At 37.8% G+C, this 20,907-nt stretch overlaps 1 protein-coding gene across 6 annotated transcripts in view; it reads left to right on the forward strand.

Annotated features, from left to right (window-relative positions):
- The window catches only part of Mvb12b (multivesicular body subunit 12B), a 165,941-nt gene that overhangs the window by 19,148 nt on the left and 125,886 nt on the right, over positions 1–20,907 (forward strand). The gene's annotated exons all lie outside the window — the stretch shown is intronic.

Here is a 20,907-nt window from a genome sequence, read left to right on the forward strand (position 1 = left end):
AACTTCTCTTTTTAAAAAATTCAGCTTTTAATTTTGAGCCACTGGTAGACTTCTGTGCCCCTTAAGGAGTAGTGCAGAGTTGTCCTGTGTAGGCTTTCCCCCGGTGGGGACATCTCGCTGACTCTAGTGCAGTATTACAGCCGGGCCATTGACGTCGTGCAGTCAAGACATAGAATATTTCTGTCCTAAAAGATGCCCAGGATTTTGATTTTCCTCAGGTGTGGTGTGGCCGATAGATCAGGGAGCTAGTTCCTTACTCGGTTCCAGAGTGGACATGCCAGGTCACGCGGAGAAGCACCAGTGTGGGGCAGAGGCAGAGGAAACCAGGAGAGCAGGGGCAAGAGCCTCTGTGGCGGTTTGCCTGGGACAGGCAAGGCAGGAGGGCCCGCCAACCCAGGGCTGTCGAGATTGGATAAGTTTGGTGGGCTCTGGGCTGCAAGGGTGGTCCCTAGTGTCAGGTGTCCGCCCCAAGCTGACACAGGCAGAAGAGAGGGTCCAGGACTGCAGGGGCCTGATGCAGGAGGCTGCAGGAGGCTGATGGGAGTTTAGACCTAGGATTGGTTGGCTTATAGGTCAAAGGCACCCAACAGGACAGGCAATAGCAAGTCCCTAACTGCCTCTAGGGACGGATGAGCTGATGGGAAGAGCTGGTCCCTCCCTGGGTCTGCAAAGCCCCAAGGCATCGAAGCATCATAGGGAACATGGAAAAAACCCATAATATGGTTCCCATCACCCAAAGGATCCCTCATGTTGCCCCTTTAGTGCCACACTATACTCCCATCCCCACCTCCTCTGTAACCTGATCATCACTAATCTCTCTATCCTTTGGTCATTTCAGAAATGTTATATAAATAGAATTATACCTTTTGGGATTATTAGCAGTTTCTCAAAACCTCTGAATAATTCTCTGAAGAGTCATCCAGAGAATCTATTGCATGTATCAGTAGTTGGTTCCTTTTTATTGATAAAGCTATTCCCTAGTACATATGAACCATAATTAGTTTGACCATTCTCCCACTGAAAGACATCTTGGTTGTTTCTAGTTTGAAGCTATTATCAATAAAGTTACTGTAAATACCCATTTACAGGCTTTGGTATGAACCTAAGTTTTTATTCCTCTGGAATAAACTGTTCAGGAGTACATTTGCTAGATAATATGATAGTTGCATGTTTAGTTTCTTTTTTTTTTTAAATGATAAACTACTTGCCCATGTGGCTATAAAGTACAAGTGGTACAGTTTCTCCATATCTTTCCAGCATTTGTTTTTGTCAATATATATAGACAATATATATATATATATATATGTGTGTGTGTGTGTGTGTGTGTATGTGTGTGTGTATTTCTGCCTTTCTGACAGGTATCAATAACTCATTTAGTTTTAATTTGTGTTTTCCTGGCAGCTAATTATATTCTTTTTATAAGCTTCTTTGCCATTTGTATGTTCCTGTAGATTTTCTCCTATTTTTTTCTATAGGTTTCATAATTTTACATTTAACATCTAAGCCTGTGATCCATATTTTACATGATTTTTTTATTGCTTCCTTTTAAATACCTTTGGAAGGACCATGTATGAGAAAGGCAATTTTCCTTTTTGTTTTAAATTCTAATTTGTTATATATGACAGTAGAATGCATTACAGTTCATATTACATATAAAAGCCCAATTTTTCACATCTCTGGTTATACACAAAGTAGAGTCACACCATTTGTGTCTACATATGTGTACTTAGGGTAATGACACCATCTCATTCCACTGTCTTTCCTATCCCCGTGCCCCCTCTCTTCCCCTCCCTCCGTTTGCCCTATTTTCCTACCCCCATGCCCCCATCCAACCACATTATGAATCAGCATCCTTAAATCACAGAAAATATTCAGCATTTGGTTTTTTGGGATTGGCTAACTTCACTTAGCATTATATTCTTCAACTCCATCCATTTACCTGCAAATGCCATGATTTTATTCTCTTTTAATGCTGAGTAATATTCCATTGTGTGTATATACCAGATTTTCTTTATCCATTCATCTACTGAAGGGCATCTATCGAGATTGATTCCACAGTTTAGCTATTGTGAATTGTGCTGCTATAAACATTGATGTGGCTGTGTCCTTGTAGTATGCTGTTTTTAACTCCTTTGGGTATAGACTGAGGAGTAGGATAGCTGGGTCAAATGGTGGTTCCATTCCCTGTTTTCCAAGGATTCTCCATACTGTTTTCCGTATTGGCTGCACCAATTTGCAGTCCCACCAGCAATGTATAAGTGGGTCTTTTCCCTCATATCCTCACCAACACTTATTCTTGTTTGTATTCTAAATAGCTACTATTCTGACTGGAGTGAGATGAAATCTTAGAGTAGTTTTGATTTGCATTTCTCTAATTGCTAGAGATGTTGAACATTTTTTCACGTGTTTGTTGGTTGATTGTATACCTTCTTCTGAGAAGTGTCTGTTGAGTTCCATTCCTCATAGAAATAGAAAAAGCAGTCATGAAATTCATCTGGAAAAATAAGAGACCCAGAATAGCTTAAACAATCCTTAGCAAGAAAAGTGAAGCAGGAGGCATCACTATACCAGACTTTAAACTATACTACAGAGCAATAGTAACAAAAACAGATGGTATTGGCACCAAAATAGACTTGTAGAGCAGTGGTACAGAATAGAAGACACAGAGACTAACCCACATATTTGCAGTTATCCTATATTAGACGAAGGTGCCAAAATGTACATTGAAGAAAAGAAAGCGTCTTCAACAAATGTGCTGGGAAAACTGGAAATCCATATGCAACAAAATGAAATTAACCCCCTATCTCTCACCATGCACAAAGCTCAACTCAAAGTGGATCAAGGACCTAGGAATTAAACCAGAGACACTGTGTCTAATAGAAGAAAAAGTAGACCCAAATCTCCATCATGTTGGATTAGGCCCCAACTTTCTTAATAAGACTCCCAGAGCACCAGAATTAAAATCAAGAATCAATAAATGGAATGGATTCAAACTAAAAAGTTTCTTCTCAGCAAAAGAAATAATCTGTGAGGTGAATAGAGAGCCTACATCTTGGGGACAAATTTTTACCCCTCACACATCTGATAGAGCACTAATCTCTGGGATATATAAAGAACTAAAAAAATCTTAACACCAAAAAAAACAAAACAAAACAAACAAACAAACAAAAAAACCCCCAAATAACCCAATCAATAAATGTGTAAAGGAACTGAGCAACTTTCCTTTTGAACCTTAGTTAAAAAGCAGTTGAACGTATTATGTGGTTATATATTTTGTTCTCTTCTATGTATCTGTTCCTCTGCCACTACCATACAGTATTGATTATTGCAGCTATATAATAAGTCCTGAAATTGGATGGAATAATTCCTTCTGCTTTATTCTTCTTTTTCAGAATTGCTTTAGCTATTCAAGTTGTCTGCCCATATAAATATTAGGATAATTTTGTCTATTAACAAATATTTTTTTGGGATTTTGATGGACCTTAATGTGAAATCTGTTTATCAATTTGAGAAGAGTCTTCTATTCATGAATGTTTATTTAGTTCTTCTTTGATTTCTTTCACCAACATTTTACAGTTTTTAGCCAACAAGCTCTCTATATGTTTTGGTAGATTTAAATGTATGTACTGTATTTTTTTATTTTGAGTGAGTGTAAATGGAATTGTCCTTTAAATTTGAAAGTATTTGTTGCTATTATGTAGAAATACAGTTAATTTTCATATGGTTTTCTTGATCCTGTGATCTTACTGAACTAACTTATTAGGTCCAGTTATTTTTGTGGATTCCGTGGGATTTTCTACCTTGACATTCTTTATTCCTTTCCCATCTGTATGCCTTTTATTTCCTTTTCTTGTCTTATTGCAAATGTTAGAACTTCTAACATGACGTTGTCTAAGAGTAGTAGCTACTGATTATAAGGGGAAAGCAGTTTTCACTATTAAGTATAATATTACCTACTGAGTTTTCGTGGATACTTTTTATCAAGTTGTAAAAGTTCCTTTCTATTCCTGATTTTCTGAGAAATTTTATCACCAATAGATATTAAATTTTGTCAAGTGTTTTTAATGCATCAATTGATGTGATCATGTGATTTTGTCCTTTTTCTGTTAACATGTAGGCTATATTCCTTGTTTTGTTTTGTTTTTTTAACAATTGATTGATTCTATCCCTAGAATCAATCCCACTTGGTCAGTTGCTAAATTTTCTTTGCTAATATTTTGTCTTTTAATTGGTGTTCTAGACCATTTACACTTATTGTGGTTATTGATATGTTAGGGCTTAAGAATACCATTTTTTTTCACTGTTCATTCTTGTCTTTGTTTTCTGTTTCTTGCCTTCTTATGGGTTAGTTAGACATTTGTTAGAATTCCATTTTGGAATTTGTTTGCATAATTTTTTTAGTGGTGATTCCATATTTTATATTGTGTGTGTATGTGCACGTGTGTTTGTGTCGGTCTGTCTGCCGTTTTTATAACAATCTACCACTATTGTCATTTTAACAGTTCAGATGAAATGTAGAATTCTTACTTTGTTGTATGTCCTTTTACCTTCCCTCATTGACAAATGTAATTATCCTGAATATTTCCTATAGATACATTTAGAACCAATCACATAATGTTATGACTTTTGCTTCCACCATCAATCCTAATTTAGAAAACACAAGAGGAAGAAGATCTTCTTTATTTCACATATTTTTGCTTACCATGTGTGGTTTTTTTTTTTAATCTGAAAATGTCTTCATTTCCCCTTAACTCCTGAAGGAAATTTCTTTGCTTAGAGGATTCCAAGCTGATGATTTTTAGTGCTTAAAAAATGATGTGGCTTCCTGTGGCCCCTGTGATCTCTAATGAGAAGTCTTGTAATCTGAATTGCTCTTCCCCTGTAAGTAAGGTGCCATTTCTTTTTCACTACTTCCAAAATTCTTCCTTCATCTCAGGAGTTTGACTAGAATGTGTGGATTTGGGTTGGTTTATCCTATTTGGGATTTTCTTAATTTTATGACTCTGTAGGTTCATGCTTTTTGCCAAGTTGAAGTTTTTAGTCCTGATTTCTTCAGGTTCAGTCCTCAGCATCTCCCCTCTTTTAATTCTGATGACAGCGCTTTTGTCGTGTTCTGCAGGTGCCTGAGGACTGTGGGCTCTGTGCAGTCTCTCTTCTCTCTGCTCTTGGTGTGGGTGGTGCCCGCTCTGTCTCTAGCTCACTATCTGTCATCTTCTGTCCCCTTCTGCGGAGCCCAAACACTGAGTTCCTTTCAGTGCGTGTATTTTTTTCCATTCTGAGGTTCCAGTTTGGTTCTTTATATTTTGAGTGCTGTTTGGATGTGGTCTGAGTGTGTCCCCCAGGGCTTCATGTATTGAACTTCAATTCCCGTCAGGAGACATTGAGAGTAGAGGTGGTTCTGACTGTGGTGTTCGGAGGTGGGGCCTTTGGGAGGGGACTAGGGTCAGATAAGGTCATTAGGACAGAGCCACAGGTGACTCACAGCCTGGTAAGAAGAGGGAGAGGCCAGAGAGGTGCACACATGGCCTCCTTGTGCTGGCCTCGCACCACCCAGGACCCGGCCAGCAAGAAGGTCATAACCAGCTGTGGCCTCCCAACCTTTGACCTGCAGAACCATGAGTCAAAGTGAATCTCTTTTCATTAACACTTACCAAGTCTATGGCATTTTATTATTAGCAACAGAAAATGGACCATACACCATGTATTTGCTGAGACTCTTTTTAATTAAGTGTGTTTATAATTGGCTCAGGGAGCATTTTTATGCTTACATTGTTTTATGCTTAAAAAAATAAAAATTTTCCAGGTAATTTTAATGTCTCTGTATTCCTGGTTTGGCATCTGATTGCCATGGTTTATTCAATCTGATATCTTTCTGCTTTTTGATATGACAGATAAATTTTTTATTGAAACCTGGACATTTAGGGTATTATGTTGTAAGACTGGATCTTTAAAAAATCTTTTCTCTTAGCTAGATGTTTCTTTTATACTTTTTTTTTTTCTTTTTGTGATACTCAATATTGAACCCAGGGCCTTGTGCATGCTAGGTAAACACTCTACCGCTGAGTTACACACCTAGCTTTTTAAATTTTATTTTGAGACAGAGTCTCATTAAGCTCCCCAGGTTGACCCCTAATTTGCGATCCTGCTGCCTTGGCCTCTCCAATAGGCATGCACTACCATGTCTGGCTTAGCTAGCCATCTTGTGACACTGCTGTGGTTGGAAAAGGTGGGAGGTGCCACCTCTTTATTGCCAAGTAGGGGTAGAAGTCCAGTTTCCTTGCTGGACATCATTGACACCCAAGGAGGCAGGGCTCCCTGTTACTACTGGGTGGAGGCGGGAGTTCTAGCTGCCCTGGCCTCTGCATTGACCTCCCTGGTAGGAGCTGCTCATTGCAGCTCCCCTTGGGCCTCTGTTGCCTGTTTGGGGCTGGAATGTAGCCTTGGTCAGTATCAGTATCACCCACTGGAGCTGGAAAGGGGAGGGGTGCTCCTTACTGCCCAGTGGGGATGAAAGCCATCCCTCTTTACGGGGCCTCCTCTGACACCTCCTGGAAGTCTGGGCTCCTTAGAGGTGTGAGTGGGGCAGGGCCTTATGTCTTGCCAGAGTAGTTGTTCCCTAAAGTCTTCTGTTTGCTTCGCTGCCTTAGAATGGAAAGAGCAGGCTGTTGTTGGGTCTTTTTGTTTTTATCTTTTTTTTTTTTAATTTTTGTTTTAGTTGTAAATGGACACAATACCTTTATTTTATTTATTTACTTTTATGTGGTGCTGAGGATCCAACCCAGGGCCTCATAGGTGCGAGGCAGACGCTCTCTGCCACTGAGCCACCACCTCAGCCCCTGGTTTTATCTTTTGGTCTGTGTCTGTTGCCGTTTCTAGGTTGCTGGTATCTTTAGCTCCCAGTCTGGGATACAAGAGGCCAGAATAAGCCCCGGGAGCTCACCACTGTGGTGTTCCTTGGGTCCTGAGGTCCCAGCAGGTGTGCCTTTTCTCACCTTTGAGAGTCTTCTGTTTGTTTTCTATAATTCCAGGGGTTTTAGTTCTAAGCAGTAAGAGAAATAGGGGAAAGTATACCCACCCCATACTCCTAGAAGTACAAGTATTGGCTTGCTTTAATTTTATGTTAATTCAGGGTTAACCAGAATCTGCTCATTTCTAAGCCTGTCGGAAGTCTTTTCAAAGCATTTGTTTCAGCCTTGCTGTTCTGCACAAAAGCAGGAAGTATGCTAGCGTCTGCTTACAAAATGCTCACCAGCTACTCCCTAAAGTCCTCAAAACTGCAGGTGCTTTGGGCCACCGTTCTTGTTTTTTGTGGTTTGCATTTGCAGTGTTGAAAGTTGTTTGTGGGAGGGTGGAGCACATTGGCAGGAGCAGCTGCAGCTGACATGGAGGATTTGGGAGAAGAGCTGTCCTTGAGTGTCAAGATCACCATGTGGTCTCTCCTGTAGGGAAGATCTTTAAGTCCTTTTCCTACCTGGGGGGCTGTGTAGTTTAGTTGTCAAAAGCCTAGGCTCTGGCAGCCTGTCTGCGTTTGGATCTTGGCTCTGCCCCTTGGCTCTGTACCCTGGTCAGGTCACTTCACCTTGTAGTGTCTCTGCAGTGGGATTAATAACAGAACTTTCTTCATGGACTTTCTTCATGAAACCAAGCAGACCCTCATAAATGAGTGATCCGAGTCAGCGCCACCATATGAGAAGAACAGCTGTCACCTCCTCCTGAGAAGGACACAGCACATGAATTAACATGCGGAAAAACTGTACAGATCACACGTCACATAAATGTGTGCATGTGTAACACATAGGAAAGAAGGGGAAAGTAAATGGGGTAAAATGTTAGGATTTTAGGCAATTTTCACATTATTTTTGTAACTTATCCCTAAATCTGAAATTATTTTAATACAAAAGCTTTAAAAAACTTAAGGGAACTAAGAGATATCTGTCTGTCCCAGGGTAATGAAGACATTGTGTGTATTTGCGGCTCTCCTCTCATCTGTTTTTTTGATGTGTCTTTTACCGCCCAGCCCTGTCTGTGTCTTGGAGTCAAGCCTCAGGTGGACCCTAACCCCTCCTCACCCCCAGGGTACCCTCTTCTGAGCACCTCCTTTCCCTGTGGGATGCAGGGCTGCCTAGTCCTGTCCAAGGCCCTGCAAGCTCAGGTTTGTGCTTTAGCTCCACCCAAAGCTCACTTCCCATCCCTGAGGCGAAATCCAGCAGCTTCTGTTCCCTGTGGGTGAGGCCCTCAGGCTGAGACCTGCACTTGAGCCACAGGGAAGTAGTCATAAGGAAGTAGCCTCCTTCAGAGGCCTATTCTCCCTAACAGGTCTGCCTGGGTGTGGGCTGACCCTGAGGGTCTGCAGAGATGCTGTGCAGGCCAGGGATGGGACCCACAGCAGCCAGTGGGAGTCACAGCAGCTACACTGCAGCAGGCCTGCCCGCAGGGGCCCTGGAAACTCTCAGGTTCCATCAGATCATACCAACAGCTGAGCTTTAGTGCTTAACCCAAATCCTGCATTAAGATGACGTCACGGCATCTTGCTTATGACCTCAGGCCTGCAGGCTTCCCTGTTAGAATGCAGTCTGGTGACCACAGTGAAGAATCTTTTGCCGTGTGGCATGTGCTTGGGCCCCATAGAGCTGCATTTTTCACGTTATTTCTCAGCCATACTCTGTTGCCTTCATCTATTGAACCTATTCTATAGTAGCCTATTGAACCTATTCTATTGTAGTATACAGTTTCAATTATTGAAAGTTCATAGCACTTTTTTTCAAAGTTAGCAATTTCTTGATTTTCTAAAAATTGAGGTGAAATTGCCCATAACATAAAATTAACCATTTTAAAGTGAACAGTTCGGTGGCATTGAATCCATTCAGGGTTGTGCAATCACTGTTTCTATCCAATCTCAGAACATTTCTTTTTCCCTGGTAGGAAGCCCTCTACCCAATAAGAAGCTGCCCCCCCACCACCACCATGGCCACTCCTACTCTGCAGTCTGCAGAGAGCTACCTACTCTGGATATTTCATATAAATTGAATCATGTATTGAGACCCTTTTGGGGGGCTCCTTTCAGTTAGCATATTTTTAAAATATATGTATTTTTAGTTGTAGATGGACCCTTGTCTGTCTGTCTGTCTGTCTGTCTGTCTATCTATCTATCTATCTATCTATCTAATTGGTGCTGAGGGTTGAACCCAGTGCCTTACACATGCCAGGCAAGAGCTCTATCAATAAGCCCCAGCCCCTAGCATAATGTTTTTATAGCATGTCTGATACAGCTATTTCCTTCCTTTTTTTCTTTTTAATAAATGTTTGGTTATTATCCCATATTTCCTAAAAGAACTTCAGGTTCGACTTGTCCAGTTGTACAAAACATTATGTTTTGATTCTCAGTGCAGTTGCACTGAATTAGCAAGTTGATCTGAGAGGAATCAACATGTTTATAATATCAAGCTTTCCCATCTATGAACCTGGTTTGTTTTATTTATTTATCCTTCAGTAAGGTTTTATGGCATTCTGGTTTACCTGGGCTGCTCCCAGGCTGGGCTGGAAATAAAGCTGCTATGAGCATTCATTACAGGAAGTGGAATGACCGGATCATATGGCAGACCCAGGTCTAACTTTTAAAGCAACTGCCGGACTATCTCCAGGGGGTTGCATCACATTACAGCCCCCCATTTAGAGTTTCACTTCTTCTACATCCTTGCCAACTTGACCTGGTCTTTCTTCATGGGGCCAGGCCAGTAGGTATGTGTTTATGAGTGTAGTTTGTGTTTCTTGAATAATTAATACTATTAAACTCTTTTGCTATTAGCATATGTTCTTTGGTGTTGTATCCAAATTTTTTTGGCCTGTTTTTTATTGGGTTGTCTAATTATTCATTCGGAAAGGTTCTGTGTATTTTAAGAACAAATCTTTTGGATGTATATTTTGCAAATATGTTCTCCCAGTCGATAGTTTGCCTTTTCATTTTCTTAACAGTATGTTTAAAAAACAAACATTTTTGGGCTGGGGATGTGGCTCAAGCGGTAGCACACTCGCCTGGCATGCGCGGGGCGCTGGGTTCGATCCTCAGCACCACATAAAAAAAAAATAAAGATGTTGTGTCCGCCAGAAACTGAAAAATAAATATTAAAAAATTCTCTCTCTCTCTCTCTTAAAAAAAAAAAAGCAAATGTTTTAAAGTTTGATATCCAGTTTACTATTTTTTTTTCTTTTGTAGCTAATTATATTTGAGAAATCTTTACAAACTCACAGTCAAGATTTTTCCTTCTAATCCTTCTAGAAGGTTTATGGCCTTACTCTTAAGTTTATGACAATGACTTATTTCAAGTTTATTTTATATATAGTATGACATATGGATCAAGGGTCACTTTTGTCATTTGTGGTCTAATTGCAGCACCCTTTCTTTACTGATTATCTTTTCTTCATGGACTACTTTAACAAATTGAAAAAATCAGTTGGTCATGTATATACATGTGTGTTGTAGGGCAAATTCTTTTGTATTTTTTAAAGTACTTTTGATTGTTCTGGGTCTTTTGAATTTTAATATAAATTTGCAAACAACCTTGCCAATTTCTACAAAAAAAAAAAAAGCCTGCTGGGATTTTGAATGAGGCTGTATTAAATGTGTGGGTGAATTTATAGATATTTGACAGCTTAACAATTTGGGGTGATCTGATCCATGAATATGGTATAGCTCTTCATTTATTTAAGTCCTGTTTAATTTCTCTTAGCAGTCTTTTGGTTTTTAGTGTACAACTCATACAGATTGTTTGTCAGGTTTATCCCTAGGCATTTAATATTTTTGATGCTATTACAAATGATGTTTATTTTTACTTCATTCTTGTTTATAGAAATAAAGTTGATTTCTGCATATCAACTTGGTATTCTGCATCCTTATTAAACTCACTTATTCTCAGCACTTTTAAAAAATTTCTTACAATTTTCTACAAAGTAATATTTTTCTGTGAGTAAAAATGCTTTTATTTCTTCCTTTCCAGCCTGTATGCCTTTTTATTTCTTTTTCTTGTCTTACTACACCAGCTAGAGCATTTAGTAGTACAGTATTGACCACAAGAGGCAAAATCAGACCTCTTCACCATGTACCAGATTTGAAAACAAAAGTCAGTGTCTGACTGCTTAAGTATGGTGTTGCTTGAAGGTTAATTTGTAGCTACTTTATAACAGGAAGTACCCTTCCAGAGAATTTTAATCATACATGGATGTTGAATTTTGTCAAATGCTTTATCTACATCTATTTGGATGATCAAATGGTTTATCTTTTTTAACTTTTACAATGATGAACTATACTGATTCATATTTCAATGTTAATCTAAGGCTTGCATTTCTGGAATAAATATCATGTGCACATAATATGTTGTTCTCTTTTTGTATTTCTTTTAAGTTTACTAAAATTTTGTTAAGAAATGTTATGTGTGTTCATAACATGTGTTCATAATGTGAGAAGTATTGATTGGTCTGTGGTTTTCTTTCTTATAATGTCTTTGTCTAGTTTTTATATTAGAGTAATATTGATCTTACATAATGAATTGAGAGGTGTTCCTTTTCTGTTTTCTCAAGATTTAGTGTAGAGGGAAAAAAAAAGATTTAGTGTAAAATTAGTATTATTTCTTCTTTAAGTGTTTGAGGAATTCACCAGTGAAGCTCTCTAAGCCTGGATTTGGGAAGATTTTTAACAATAGTTTGATTTTTAAAATAGATACTGTGCTATCCAGATTTTCATTCTTAAATGAGCCGTGGTAATTTGTGCGTGTCAAGCAATTTTCCATTTAATATATTTTTGAAGATTCCTGGTCATAAAGTTGTTCGTAATATTCTCTTATTGTCTTTTTAATGTCTGTAAGGTATGTGGGATATCCTCTCTCTAACTCCATTTGAAATGAAGACAAATGTCATCTGTCTTGTTTTCCTCTTCAGGCTGCCTACTGTTTTTTATCAATTTTATTGATCTTCTCTAAGAACCAGCTTTTGGTTTTATTGATTTTTCTCTCTTTTATTTTTACTTATTACAGGTTTTCAATGATAGGGTTTTCTTTTTCTTCGTTTCATTTGTTCTTGTGGTACTAGGGATTGAACCCAGGGATACTCTATCACTAAGCTACATTTGTAGCCCTTTTTATTTCAATTTTGACACAAGGTTTTGCTAAGTGATCCAGGCCAGGCTGGAACTTGCAATCCTCCTGCCTCGGCCTCCTGAGTCACTGGAATCACAAATATGCACCACCATACCTGGCTCATTCTGGCTTTTTAAGGTGAATGTTTTGATCATCAAGTTGAGACCTCACTTCTTTTCTGACATTAGCATTTAATGCTATGAATTTCCCTCTAAACTCTGCATTAACTGTATTTCTCAAATTCTATCATGTTTTTTATAATTTTAAACTCCATTCATAATACTGTCTAGTTTCTTGTATGATATCTTCTTTGATCTTGATATATTTCAGTGTATGATTTTTTCATATATTTGGGGATTTTCTAAATATTTTTCTGTTATTAATTTATTAAATTCCATGTGATGAAAGAACATATCCTAGAATAAGGAAAGCCAACTTTTTTTTTTTTTTGAAAGGGCCTGAGAGTAAATATTTTTGGCTTTGTGAGTCACATATGATCCCTTTTTCATATTATTATGTATTTTACCCTTAAAAATATAAAAACTGTTTTTAATTCTTAGACCCTACACAGATTGATACTGGACCTGGCCTGTGAGCTCTGGTTCACTGACCCCAGGCTGGACTGGGATGCTTTGGTGGATGTTCCAGGAACACTTGAAAAGAAAGTATGTTCTGCTGTTGTTGCGGTTGACAGTTCTACAAATGTCAACTTGGCCCCAATGATTGATAGTATTTATTCAAGTTTCCTGTGCTTTTATTAATTTTATGTCTATCCATTCTTTCAATTATTGAGAGATAGGAATTGAAATTTATTTTTTTCTTTTGTCTTTCTCATTCTTTCTTAATCAGAGATTTGTAGTTATACAGTAGTCGGTTTCATTCTGACAAATTCATACTCACATGGAAACTGATTTCAGTTCGTGATCCTCTTCTTTCCCTCCGACCTTCCCTCTCCCATTCTTCTTCCTCTATTCTGCCAGACTTCCTTTCGTTCATCTATTAATTGGTATTCGATTGGTTTTTGTCATCTTACCCTTCCCTCCCCCTTTCCTTTATTTCACTATAGCTTCCACGTACAACAGAAAACTTTAGATCTTTGAGTTTCTGAGTTTGGCTAATTTTGCTCAGCATGATATTCTTCATATGCATCCATTTACCAGCAGATGCCATAATTTCATTCCATTTTTATGGCTGAGGGAAAAATCCGATTTCTTAATCTGTTCATCTGTTGACAGGCATCTGGGTTGATTCCGTAATTTAGCTACTGTGAATTGTGCTTCTGTAAACATCAATGAGCTGTGTTGCTGTTCAATGTTGGTTTTAGATCTTTTGGGAAAATACTAAGGAGTGGGATAGCTGGGTTCTTTGGTGGTTCCATCCCTAGCTTTTTGGGGACTCTCCATACTGCTTTCCAGAGTGACTGCACTTACTGGTCTGCAGCCCCACCAACAACGCACAGGTATGCCTTCCCCCACAGTCTTGCCAGCATTTCTTTTTCACATTCTTGTTCATTGCCATACTGACTGGAGTGAGATGCCTTTCCCTGATTGCTAGAGATGTTGAACATTTTTTTTAAAAATATTTGTTGGCTGTTGTGTTTCTTCTTTTGAGAAGTTTCTGTTCTTTTGCCCATTTATTGATTGGGTTATTTGATTTTGTTTGCTTGTTTTGACATTGAGTTCTTTGTGTATTTTGGATACCAATCTCCTGTCTGAGCAGCAGGCACCCAGGATTTTCTGGTTCTGTAGCTGTCCTCTCCAGGCTCGCAGTCGGCTCCTTTGCTGTGCAGAAGCGTCTGGTTTCACGGCACCCACTTACTGACTCTTGGTCTTATTTCTTGCACTTCCAGGGTCTTGTTAAGGAAGTCGGTGCCAGCACCTATATGATGGAGCATTGACCCGTTTTTTTCTTCTAGCAGTTATAATGTTTCTGGTCTAATTCCTAAGTCTTTCCTCCATTGCAGTTTGAGTTTTGTGCAGGGTGAGAGAGAGGGGGGTCTGATTCTTTCAGTTGTCTACGTAGAGCTATCCCATTTCCTAGCACCCTTTGTTAACAAGGCTGTCTTTTCTCCAAGATATATTTTTGGTTCCTGTGTCAAATATCAGAGTGATAGTATAGGTACATGGATTTGTCTCTGTGTCTTTTGTTCTGTACCATTGGTCTGTGTGTCTGTTTTGATGCCAATAATAATATTGTTGTTTACAGTTCTGTAGAATCATTTCCGATCAGGTATTGGGATGCCTTCTGCCTCACTTTTCTTGCGTAGTGTTGCTTTGGCTATTCTGGATCTCTTATTCTTCCAAATGAATTTAAGAGAATTTTTTTTTTCTACTTCTGTGAAGAATGTCATTGGTATTTTGATGGGTATTTCCTTGAATCTGTATATTGCTTTTGGTGGTATAGGTTATTTTGGCAGTGTTGATTATGACTATCCAAGACCATGGGAGCTCTTTCCATTTTCTAAGGTCTTCCTCAACTTCTTTCTTCAGTGTTCTGTAATTTTCATTGTAGAGCTCTTTTACCTCCTTGGTTAGATTAATTCCCAAGGTTTTCTTTTTTCTTTTTGAGGTTGTTGTGAATGGGATGGTTTTTCTGATTTCTTCCTGATCTGAATCACTGTTAGCATATAGGAAATCTGTTGACTTATGGGTGTTAATCTTGTATCCTGCTACTTTTATTAAACTTACCTATAAGCTCTAGAAGTCTTCTGGTGGAGCTTTCTGGGCCTTCTAGATATAGAATCATATTGAAGGCTAACAGAGATAGTTTGACTTCGTTTTCTATTTGTATCCTTTTGATTTCCTTTTGTTGCTTGATTGCTCTGGCTGCGAGGACTATATTGAATAGGAGTGCTGAGAGTGGACAGTCTTGTCTTGTTCCTGATTTTAAAGGAAATGCTTTTAGTTTTTCTCCATTTAGTATGATGTTGGCTTTGGGTTTGTCATAAATGGCCTTTACAATATTGAGGTAAGTTCCTTTGATCCCTAGCTTCTCCAGCATTTTTAACATGAATGGGTGCTGGATTTTATATAAAGGCCTTTTCTGCATTTGTTGAGATAATCATATGATTTAAGTCCTTAATTCTAAGTGGTGAATGACATTTATTGATTTGTGTATGTGGAACCAACCTTAGAATAAACCCATTTGATCATGGTGTATTATCTTTTTGATGTATTTTTAATGTAGTTTGCTAATTTTTTTAAGGATTTTTTAAATCTATGTTCATCAGGGATATTGGTCTGTAGTTTTCTTTCCTTGGCGTGTCTTTGTCTGGTTTTGGTATCAGGGTTATGCTGGCTTCATAAAATGTATTTGGGAGTGTTTCCACCCTTTCAATTTCATGGAATAATTTGAGAAAGACTGGTGTTAGTTCTTCAGTAAAGGTCTGTTAGAACTCAGCTGAGAATCCATCAGGTCCCGGGCTTTTCCTTTTTAGAAGGCTTTATTGCTGTTTCAATTTCATTACTCAATATTGGTCTGTTTATGTTTTCTAAATTTTCCTGATTCAATTAGGGCAGGTCATTTGTGTCTAGAAATTTGTTAATATCTTCCAAATTTTCTAGTTTATTGAACTACAAATTTTCAAAATGGGTATGAACAGTTCTTTGGATTTCAGAAGGTTCTGTGGTGATATCTCCTTTTTCATATCTGATCTTGTTGATTTGGGTCCTCTCTTAAGATTAGTTTGACTAAGGGTTGCCACCGTCTGGCTGGGCACAAATAACCGGGAGGTCACGAGCCACTTGTAGGTTCAAACAGGAACTACTTTATTGCCAGAACTCAACGGGAACTCCACGGATACTCAACAGGAACTCCTCGAGAACTCAACGGGAACTCAACAGGAACTCCGCGAGAACTCAAAAGTAGCGGGCACCTGAGGTAGCAGGAGCCACCTTATTGCCAGACAGCAGAGGTTTATATACACAACTGAATACACAGATTGTTTCAATTTAGCATCATCCAGTTACAGCAATCAGTCATTATCTATAATGATAATAATAATTATACACAGCTTAACTTAATTATCATCATCTTAATGGCTCACTGGCGTTACTTCCCAAACACTCCTTCTGGCAAAATGCCAGGTGCCATCTTGACTTGGTTGTGGCTCTCAACAAAGGGTTTGTCAATCTTATTTATTTTTTCAAGGAATGAACTCTTTATTGATTGATCCTGTGTATTTTTTTCGTATGCTCAATTTCATTGATTTTTGGCTCTGATCTTAATTATTTCCTATCTTCTAATGCTTTGGGGGTTAGATCTTATTTTTCTAAGGTCTTGAGGTGGGACAACAAGCTTATTTATTTAGGCTAATTTTTAATGTAGGAGGCATTCAGTGCTATAAATTTTTCTCTTAGAACTGCTTTCATGCTGTTCCAGAGAGTTTGATATGTTGTATCTCTGTTCTCCTTTGTTTCTAAGAATTTCTTGATTTGTCATTTCTTCTTTGATCCATTCTTCATTTAAGAGAGTATTGTTCAATCTCCATGTGTTTATGTGGTTTCCATTATTTTTCTTGCTCTTGATTTCTAGCTTCATTCCATTAGCATAGATAAGATACATAGGATCATATCAATTTTGTATTTGCTAAAATTTGCTTTGTGGCCTAGAATATGATCTATTTTTGAAAAAATCCCATGAACAGCTGAGAAGGGGAATGCTGTTTTGTGGTGGAATATTCTGTAGATGTCTGTTAGGTCCACTTGATTTAAAGTGTTATTTAGGTAACCTGTTTATTGGTGATAAGGGTATATTGAAATCACCCAGTATTATTGTGTTGGTGTCCATGTGGGATTTAATGTCATAAAGTATTTTTTTCCATGTAATGCAGTGCATTGACATTTGGAGCATAAATGTTTACTATTGAATCTTCTTGTTGGAATGTTCCCTTTAGTAGGATGTGGGGGCCTTATTTCTCTCTTCTGATTAATTTTGCTTGAATTCTCCTTTGCCAGATATGAGAATAGCTACTCCTGCTTATTTTCTTGGCTATTTTTTTTGCCATCCTTTTACCTTCATCCTGTGGATGTCTTTGCCTATGAGTCTCTTGTAAACAGCATATAGTTGGACCTTGTTTTTTGATCCATTCTGCTAATTTGTATTTTTTAATTGGAGAGTTGAGATGAGACCATTAACATTCAGTATTTTTATGGGTATGTGTTTGTGGTTTCCTGCCATTTTGGGTTTTTTTGCTATATTTTATCCTGTCTGGATTCTCATTTAGTGGCTTATTCTTCTGTTGAACTTCCTCTGTTTGTGAGCTTTGGGAATTGTTTTTTAGTTCCTCTGTGTGCAGTTTATTGTTGAGTATTGTTTGTAGTGCTGGCTTGGTGCTCATGAATTCTTTTAGTCTATTCTTGTCATGGAAAGTTTTTATTTTTCTCCTCGAATTTGAACCTGAGCTTTGCTGGGTATAGTAACCTTGGCTGGTGGTTGTTTTCTTTTAGGCCTTGGAATATCCCTAAGCCCTTCTTGATTTTAGGGTCTGAGCTGAGAAATCAGAAGTGAGCCTGCTGGTTTGCCTGTAAATGTGATCTGATGTTTTTCTCTTGCAGCTTTTATTTTATTTTTTTGATTTTTTAATTGATTTTTTAAAATATATGACAGCGGAATGCTACAATTCATAGTACACATGTGGAGCACATTTTTTTCATATCTCTGGTTGTATATAAAGTATATTCACAACAATTTGTGTCTTTATGCATGTACTTTGGATAAAGATGTTCATCACATTCCACCATCATTTCTAACCCCTGGCTCCCTCCCTTCCCCTTCTACTTCTGTCTCCTATCTAGAGTTGGTCTATTCCTTCTATACTCTCCCTCCCTGTCCCACTATGAATCAGTCTCCTTGTATCAGAGAAAACATTCGTCATTGTTTTTTTTAGCGGAGGGGGGGGGGATTGGCTAACTTCACTTAGCATTGTCTTCTCTGACTTCATCCTTTTACCTGAAATGCCATGGTTTTAATCTCTTTTATTGCTGAGTAATATTCCATTGTATATAATGCCACATTTTTAATCCATTTATCTACTGAAGGGCATCTAGGTTGGTTCCACGGTTTAGAATTGTGAATTGTGCTACTATACCATTGATGTGGCTGTGTCCCTGTAGTATGCTGTTTTTAATATTTCATCCTTCATCAAGCAAATACATTTTCTTCTCAGCAGCACACGGATCTTTCTCTAAAATAGACCATATAATATGCCACAAAGCAACTCTTAACAAATACAAAAAAGTAGAGATACTACCCTGTATTTTATCAGATCATAATGGAATGAAATTAGAAATCAATGACAAAATAAAAAATAAAAATTACTCAAACACTTGGAGACTAAACAGTATGCTACTGAATGAACAATAGGTTGCAAAAGACATCAAGGAGGAGATTAAAAAATTCTTAGAGGTAAATGAAAACATAGACACAACATATCAATCTCTGGGACACTATAAAAGCAGTTCTAAGAGGAACGTTCATTGCATGGAGCTCATTCCTTAAAAGAAGAAAAAGTCAACAAATAAATGACCTAATAGAACATCTCAAAGCCCTAGAAAAAAAGAACAAATAAATACCAAAAGCAGCAGAAGGCAGGAGATAATTAAAATTAGAGCTGAAATCAATGAAGTTGAAACAAAAGAAACAATTGAAAAAATTGACAAAATAAAAATTTGGTTCTTTGAAAAAAATAAATAAAATTGACAAACCCTTAGCCATGCTAACGAAGAGAAGGAGAAAACTCAAATCACTAACATACGTGATGAAAAAGGTAATATCACAACAGACACTACAGAAATACAGAGGGTAATTAGAAATTGCTTTGAAAATTTGTACTCCAATAAAATAGAAGATATTGAAGGCATCAACAAATTTCTTAAGTCATATGATTTGCCCAAATTGAATCAGGATGATATATAAACTTAAACAGATCAATTTCAAGTGATGAAATAGAAGACACCATCAGAAGCCTACCAGCCAAGAAAAGCCCAAGACCAGATGGATACACAGCCGAGTTCTACAAGACCTTTAAAGAAGAACTAATACCACACTCTTCAATTTATTTCAGGAAATAAAAAAAGAGGGAGCACTTCCAGACTCATTCTGTGAGGCCAGTATCACCCTGATTCCAAAACCAGGCAAAGACACACCAAAGAAAGAAAACTTCAGACCAATATCTATAATGAACATAGATGCAAAAATTATCAATAAAATTCTGGCAAATCAAATACAGAAACATATCAAAAAGATAGTGCACCACGATCAAGTGGGGTTCATCCCAGGGATGCAAGTTTGGTTCAACACATGGAAATCAATAAATGTAATTCATCACAATAATAGACTCAAAGATAAGAATCATATGATCATCTCAATAGATGCAGAAAAAACATTTGACAAAATACAGCACCCCTTCATGTTCAAAACACTAGAAAAATTATGGATAACAGGAACATGTCTCAACATCGTAAAGACTGTCTACACTAAGCCAACGTCATTCTAAATGGAGAAAAATTGAAGGCATTCCCTCTAAAAACTGGAACAAGACAGGGATGCCCTCTTTCACCACTTCTATCTGACATAGTTCCTGGAACACTGGCCAGAGCAATTAGATGAAAGAAATTAAAGGGATATGCATAGGAAAAGAAGAACTTAAATTAGCACTGTTTGCTGACCTAGAAGACCCAAAAAGTTCCACCAGTAAAATTCTAGAACTAGTAAGTGAATTCAGCAAAGTAGCAGGATATAAAATCAATATCCATAAATCAAAGGCATTTCTGTATATCAGTGACAAGTCCTCTGAAAGGGAAATGAGGAAAACTACCCATTTACAGTAGCCTCAAAAAAAATATACTTGGGAATCAACTTAATGAAAGAGGTGAAAGATCTATACAATGAAAACTACAGAACCTTAAAGAAAGAAATCAAAGAAGACCTTAGGAGATGCAAAGATCTACCTTGCTCTTAGATAAGCAGAATTAATATTATCAAAATGACCATACTACCAAAAGCATATACAGATTTAATGCAATTCTGATCAAAATCCCAGTGGCATTCCTCATAGAAATAGAAAAAGCAATCATGAAATTCATCTGGAAAACTAAGAGACCCAGAATAGCTAAAGCAATCCTTAGCAGGAAGAGTGAAGCAGGTGGCATCACTATACCAGACCTTAAACTATAATACAGAGCAATAGTAATAAAAATGGCATGATATTGGCACCAAAACAGACTTGTAGACCAATGGTACAGAATAGAGGACACACAGACTAACCCACAAAATTACAATTATCTTATATTAGACAAAGGTGCCAAAAACATGCATTGGAGAAAAGGTAGCCTTTTCAACAAATGGTGCTTGGAAAAAACTGGAAATCCATATGTAACAAAATGAAATTAAACCCCTGTCTCTCGCCATGCACAAAACTCAACTCAAAGTGGATCAAGGACCTAGAAATTAAACTAGAGATCCTTTGTCTAATAGAAGAAAAAGTAGGCCCTAATCTTAATCATGTGGGATTAGGCCCCAACTTCCTTAGTAAGACTCCTATAGCACAAGAATTAAAATCAAGTATCAATAAATGGGATTAACTCAAACTAAAAAGTTTCTTCTCAGCAAAAGAAATTATCTTTGAGGTGACTAGAGAGCCTACATCTTGGGGGCAAATCTTTACCCCTCACACATCAGATAGAGCAGCACTCTAAAGAACTCAAAAAGCTAAGCACCAAAAAAAAAAAAAAAAAAACCCAATCAATAAATGGGCCAAGAACCTGAACAGACACTTCTC

Source organism: Marmota monax, unplaced genomic scaffold, assembly GCF_021218885.2.
Source record: "Marmota monax isolate L192 unplaced genomic scaffold, Marmota_monax_Labrador192_F-V1.1 WCK01_AAM20220418_F8-fsc00020, whole genome shotgun sequence".
NCBI lineage: Eukaryota > Metazoa > Chordata > Mammalia > Rodentia > Sciuridae > Marmota > Marmota monax.